Source organism: Lathyrus oleraceus, chromosome 1, assembly GCF_024323335.1.
Source record: "Lathyrus oleraceus cultivar Zhongwan6 chromosome 1, CAAS_Psat_ZW6_1.0, whole genome shotgun sequence".
In the NCBI taxonomy this organism is placed as follows: Eukaryota; Viridiplantae; Streptophyta; class Magnoliopsida; order Fabales; family Fabaceae; genus Lathyrus; species Lathyrus oleraceus.
The window spans coordinates 58,297,638-58,303,857 of record NC_066579.1 but is presented as its reverse complement, the minus strand read 5'-3'; positions in this window follow the sequence as shown (position 1 = coordinate 58,303,857).

Sequence of the window (6,220 nt, the reverse complement as noted above, 5' to 3'; positions counted from 1 at the left end):
ATTCCCAATCAAGAAAAGTCTAATGGCATAACATCAACAAAACCGTCAATGTTAGGGAACAAAGTTAATCCATAGATGAGCAACATAAAGATGGCTTCAAAAGCATCCATACTACCAGCTTGAGAAAAAGTAGTAGCTTCCTTGATGAGGAAAATAGATGGCAACCCAAATAACCCTCCTTTCTTCATCCAATGAGCCTTTATCTCAAACTTCTTCAAGTGAAGAGCTTCAACAATAATACTAGATCGGGGAATCTCCTCCAATCCACTAAAAGGCATTCTAGTAGAAACAGGTATCCCCAAAAGATGAGAGTACTCCTCCAAGGTAGGCACAAGCTGAAAATATGGGAAAGTGAAACAATGCTAGAGAGGATCATAGAACTGCACTAGCACACTCAAAAGTCCTTCAACCACATCAGCAGATAAAATAGACAGAAGCTTCCCATGACGTTGTTTGAAGTCCAAGGGATATAATACAAAAAATGCTAGCTTCCTTAACTCTTTCAAGTCGTGACATCTGAAACTGTACTTCTTAGTGTTCCTTCGTCCATAATCCATGGTCTGAAAATATTTGCAAATGACACCTTAGTTCCTTGAAATTTTCGTGTGATGAATGTTATGATGCGCATGAATGCATGAATGCAACAATCACAAATAAGGGATCACACATAAGGCAAACAAAGGTCAAGGGATTAATCAAGTCATTGTCAAGATTAATCATCCATTTTGGTGGATTATGGCTTTCACCTTATCAACACCCAAGTTCCATTGATATTGACAAGACTTGATTGGATCAACCAAGAATCAAGGGTTTGTTGTGAGTCACAAAGCATGAAGTCTGGGTAAGAACCATCCCAAAGGAGTGAACTAAGGATAAAAACCTATAGATCATGTTCTAAAATATTCCCATAGTCTTAATTCCATCTATCAGATATTACAGGTTAAGATGACTAACTCATCGACCCATAATATTCTCAAGAGAAACTCGTCTGAGTGTAGTATCGCGTAACAACTGTTATGAAGTCTACACTTGAACAGTTTCCGCACTACGTCCTAAATAGGCCAAGATGGGTTAAATGTTCTACGATCCTCAGCTTCTCGGAACCAATTATAAATAGCAATGCCTAACCACAAATACTTATGTGACATTTCCAAATCCAAAGGAGTCTCCACTGAGCAGGTGGATCTCAAGCCAACTTATTAAGGACTACTTCACACAAGTCGAACATGACTATACCATCCTCCTATCTTAATTGCACTCAAGTTCGGGTTAGAACTTATCTCACCACTCAGAGATCACCAAGCATAACAAGCAGATTATATCACACATACATATATACAAACATCACATATATACAAATATATTCACACAAAAAGTAGGCTAAACCCACTGGAGACTACTTCCCAGCAGAGTCGCCACTTAATTTCTGTAGCGGGAAATTTGTGATCATCAAGCTATTGACAAACTAGAGATCAAATAACAAGAATCGCCACCGCGCTTTTATTATTTCCAAGGGAAAAGGGAAAAAGTACGAACAAAACCCAAAAAGTAAGAATTTTTCAAATCAAAACTAATAAAATGTCAGAGATTACAGGTAAGGGGGTTGGTTACACAGAGGGAAGGTGTTAGCACCCAAAGTGTCCTAGGTACTCCTAGGGAGCCCTTTTTGTGTGCATATGTACTTGGTATAAAGTGATGTTTACAAACAAATAGAATATGAGGGTGAGAAAAGAATTCATTAATTATATTTTTGTGTTTGACAAGACCTTCGGTCTCGTGCCTACGTACCAGCATAAAAATGAGGGAACAAAACCTCGTAGTTCGTGATACAAATTTCAAAGTGGATGCATTGCTTTTAATAAAAATTAAGTTTGAAAGGCACATAGGCCTAAAAATGGTTTGAATGTGTTAGTTATTTTTTGCTTTTCGAAAGTTTATGCTAAGTATAGTTAAGTTTATTTACAAGTTTGATTCAAGAAAAGAAGTTTGAAAGTGCAATGGCATAAGGCCAAAGTTTCTATCTTTTTGCAAAAGTGGTCAAATTTTAGAACAAAAATAGTTCACACAAAGAAGATTTTGAAAAATGGAGGGAGAGATTTTGAAATTAAAGAAATGGGGAGAAGATGAAGAGACTATCTTATGTACAAAATTAAAAGTTTATAGTTGAAAAGATCTGATCAAATGGGTAGCAATTCAATAGACAAGACTGTCAATAGAAACCCATAATTCCCTTGGACTTTTAGAATCAAGCAACACACAAATGCACAATTATATTATCTTGAATAGCAAGGCATCAAATAAAGATGTCCACATCTAAGCTTATCCCTTCCATGATCTTCTCCAAAATAGCCCATGTAACAGATGAATTCCACAAGTCACAGGTTCAAAATAACAGCTTCACAATGATCATGTTGCAGATGAATTTAGAGATGTCTTCAAAGATGCATCAGATGAATTTTCAAATTGCAAGCACTTGGTTCTTTAGCAAGTTGGCATTGGCCAAGTCCTTTAGTTTAGGAAGGTTGCCTAGATTCTAAGTCCATTTGTCCAAGATCAAGTCAACAGTCCATTCAAAAGTTTTTTAGGGTTTTTGTTATCATTATGTATATTGATGGTCAAAGACCACACAAACAAGCAAAGTATACACAAACAAAATATATCACACAATATGGTCCAAATGGACAAAGTTAAAATTGCATTAACATAAACAATTAGAATGATATGAACAATGGCAAATGAAATAGAGTGCTAAAAGTAAATTGCAATAAAGTAAAAGCTTGAAATTAAAAGTTAGTAGTTAATTGGTTAGAAGTTAGTATTGTTTTGCTTTTGCTTTTCATTTCAAGACATTCTTTGGAGAACACTCAACCCACTTATCACAAGCAAGAATCCTTGAACCAAAACATCTTCCAAAGGAAGGAAAGAAGGCCAAGTTTCCACACAATACCATGAAAGATGGGAGACTTACAATCTTACTAACTAGAACGCTTATGCCTTTTATGTCACAAATTTAGCGCTATGTTAAGCAATCGTAATTGGACTTACGTAGAAGTCACAACTATTTGAGGTCGGGCAATAGAATTTTGGTGTTAATGCATGTTAGAGACATAGTATAATGGACTATGCTCATGCAACATACCACACACAAAAAGAATATGCAAAAGGTGTGGCCTAATCTCATCCATACTCATGTCAATTTTTCAATCAACTAACATTAGGACTTTGAGATGTCATAGGCCAAATGGAATGAATGTATAAAGAAGGGGAGTAAGATGGAGTGGGATGAGAATGGATCAAAACACAAATTGGTCAAAGGAGGACTTTTACCAAATTAATATCATCCATTCATTTTGGGAGATGGAACGTGCATTCCATCAATCCCCTAAATCCAATGATATTAATTTGACAAAGTCAAAGCAACCTTAACCAAGGCCCAACAACAAGAGTCAAACATAAACAAGTCATCACAATTGGTCAACAAATTTATTTGGCATTTATTCAAATTAAAAATACTAAAATGTGCATTTAAATTAAATATGGTTTGTCCAATTCCTAAAATCTCATCAAAACACCAAAGAAATGGTCATGAGATTTATCATAGGTCTGACAAGGTCAAAGGACCTTGGAGAAAAAAATTCATAATTTTTGGACATTTAAAAATATATTTAAACAATTAAAAACAAATACAAAATCAATTAATTCATGAAAAATATTAATAATGATCCAAAAAATAATTTTAATTTAGAATATGAAAGAGAGAAAATTTTGAAAAATTTTTGTGAAAGTCCCATATTTTTTGGATCAATATTGAATTTAATATGAATTATTGAAAATAAAGCAATTAAAATGAAAATTAAAATATCAGAAAAAACGTGGACCACTTGATCTCCCTCATTAATTGAGGTGGCACATCAAGTGGCCAGAAACACACGTTCCACCGTGCACTCAAGTCAGCGCGCAACAAGCATGGTATTCAAAAGGAACGCACGAGATTAAAACAAATCAGATGGATCCTATGGCTATGAGATATGCCATCACATGGCTGGAGCTGTAGCTCCGGTCTTCTTCTCCGATGGACCTCACCGGACTGGTCCACCATCAACCATCACCAAAATTAAAAACAAGGACATGATTTCAAAGTAAAAATGGCACTGAGCTCGAATCTGGGCTCAATTCACTCTAACTCCAAGTATATTGAGAGATACATGGAGTTGAAATTTGAGGTACATGAACTGAGTTGCTTCAATTTAGCCTCAAAGTGACTCAATCTCCTTGCCTACATTGGTAGTACTTTAGACAACCAAAGAATCAATAGAATTGAGCAAGAATTTGAGAGAATCGAAGAGATCAAAATTTCTAGAAAATACCTTCAATGGAGGTCTGGATTCAACTGATCTTGATCTTGCTTGTTCTTGATCTCACTCTACTTGCTTGCAGAAGAAGGATTGGATGCTTACAAGGTTGTGGATTCCTGGAGATTTGAATTTCAAAACAGGGGAAATTCAACCTCAAATTCAAATGAATTTCTCAGGTTTATCCTTTGCAAAGTGAGGGTTAGAGATGGGGGATCAAAGCTGGCGTGAGTGTCTGTTCATTACTGAGCATATGAGGCTCTATTTATAGCTGAAACCATTGATATTTGCACACTTAAAATTACTTTCCAAATTTGGTCATTGATGATGCATGGGTGCATAGGGGCGCATAGGACCATAAAATCATTGCCATAAGTCCACAAATGAATGTTAGATAGTCTGAATTCAGCTTGGATTGCAAGGCATGTGTGCATTTGGATTTGAAGTTTGATCTTTGCCAAATGATGACACAATGTTCATGCCTGTGCAGCCTATGCATTCCTTTTCCAAAATGAATGAATTTGAGCTCTGTGGAAAGGTGAGATCAAGAGGAACAACTTTCATGTTGAACACTTTTTCATTTTGAGCTTGGAACTTGGAGAAATTTGAGGTGGAAGTTTGAAAAATTTTGACATACCAAAATTTTTCTAGTTGTCAAGCCATGTGTCTCAATATTCCACCTTGCTTAACTTTTTATATGAGTTTTAAATGAGAAAGGTGTCTTCATAAAAGTTGTAGCTCTTTCAAATACCTTCAAAATGGTCAGTAATTTAATGTAATTTGGATTTAAAATGATAGAGTTATGCATTTTTGAAGTTTGGAAAAATCACTTGGTCAATGGTATAGGTCAAAAGTGACCTATAATATAACTTTATATCACATGCTCAAAAAAGTTGAACTAGATCCCACTAAAAACATAAAAGTTGAAGTATACACATTTAATTTGACTTTTCAACTTGGAAATATTTCATCTCATAAAAATTGAGAAAGTTATGGCCTTGGGAAGTTGACTTTCAAATTAGGGTTTAGACAAAATGCCCTATAATGTTTCAACATAGAAAATGATTTTCCAAGCAAAAATAGATCTACGTCTCAACATGAAAGTTATTTGTAATGTCATTCAGAGTGAGTTTTTTCTTGGAATAATTTTCATATGGTGAAAATTGTAGGAGATAGGGTGTAGGGAGACCCAGTTTTGAATAGATGAATTCATATGGCCAACCACCATCAACCAACTTGCTAACTTCCAATTCTCTTGACTTTCTTGGCTCATGGTAGATCATATATACATAAGATGATGAAATTTTAAGTGTCCCTTGAGGAATTTGATCAATTGGTGAGATAGCTTGTTGGAGAAGTTACTCAAGATACCCAGTCAAACTAGGGTTTCCAAGGCAAATCACCCTCAAACTCTTGAAGAAAACTTGATCAAAATAACATGTAGATAACATTGGGACTCATATATGATGTTCATAACCATTATTGAATCAATCCATGGTTGTGCTCTTTGTTCATGAGGGTCTCAAGCCCTAGATGTGAACTTGATGAATCAATGGAATCATGCCCTTCCTACAAAAGAGTTACACAAATGCAAAGACATATTTTTGCTATTTTGGTTAGTGAAATGATAAAATACAAGTATGATATAATCACAAGGTGCTTGGTGATCTCTCCCAAAACAAACCCAATGAAAGAGGGGTAAGGAGGATGTCAAGGTATGATCCCAATGCTAGTGCTTATGATGAAATTGCATGAGGGATCTTAGGGTCAAAATTGGGATCTTACAGTTCCCGTTCACTTTAGCTGAAGATGCAGAAGAATGGTTCTACTCTCTTCCAGCCGGCAGCATCACATCATGGGAAGAGATG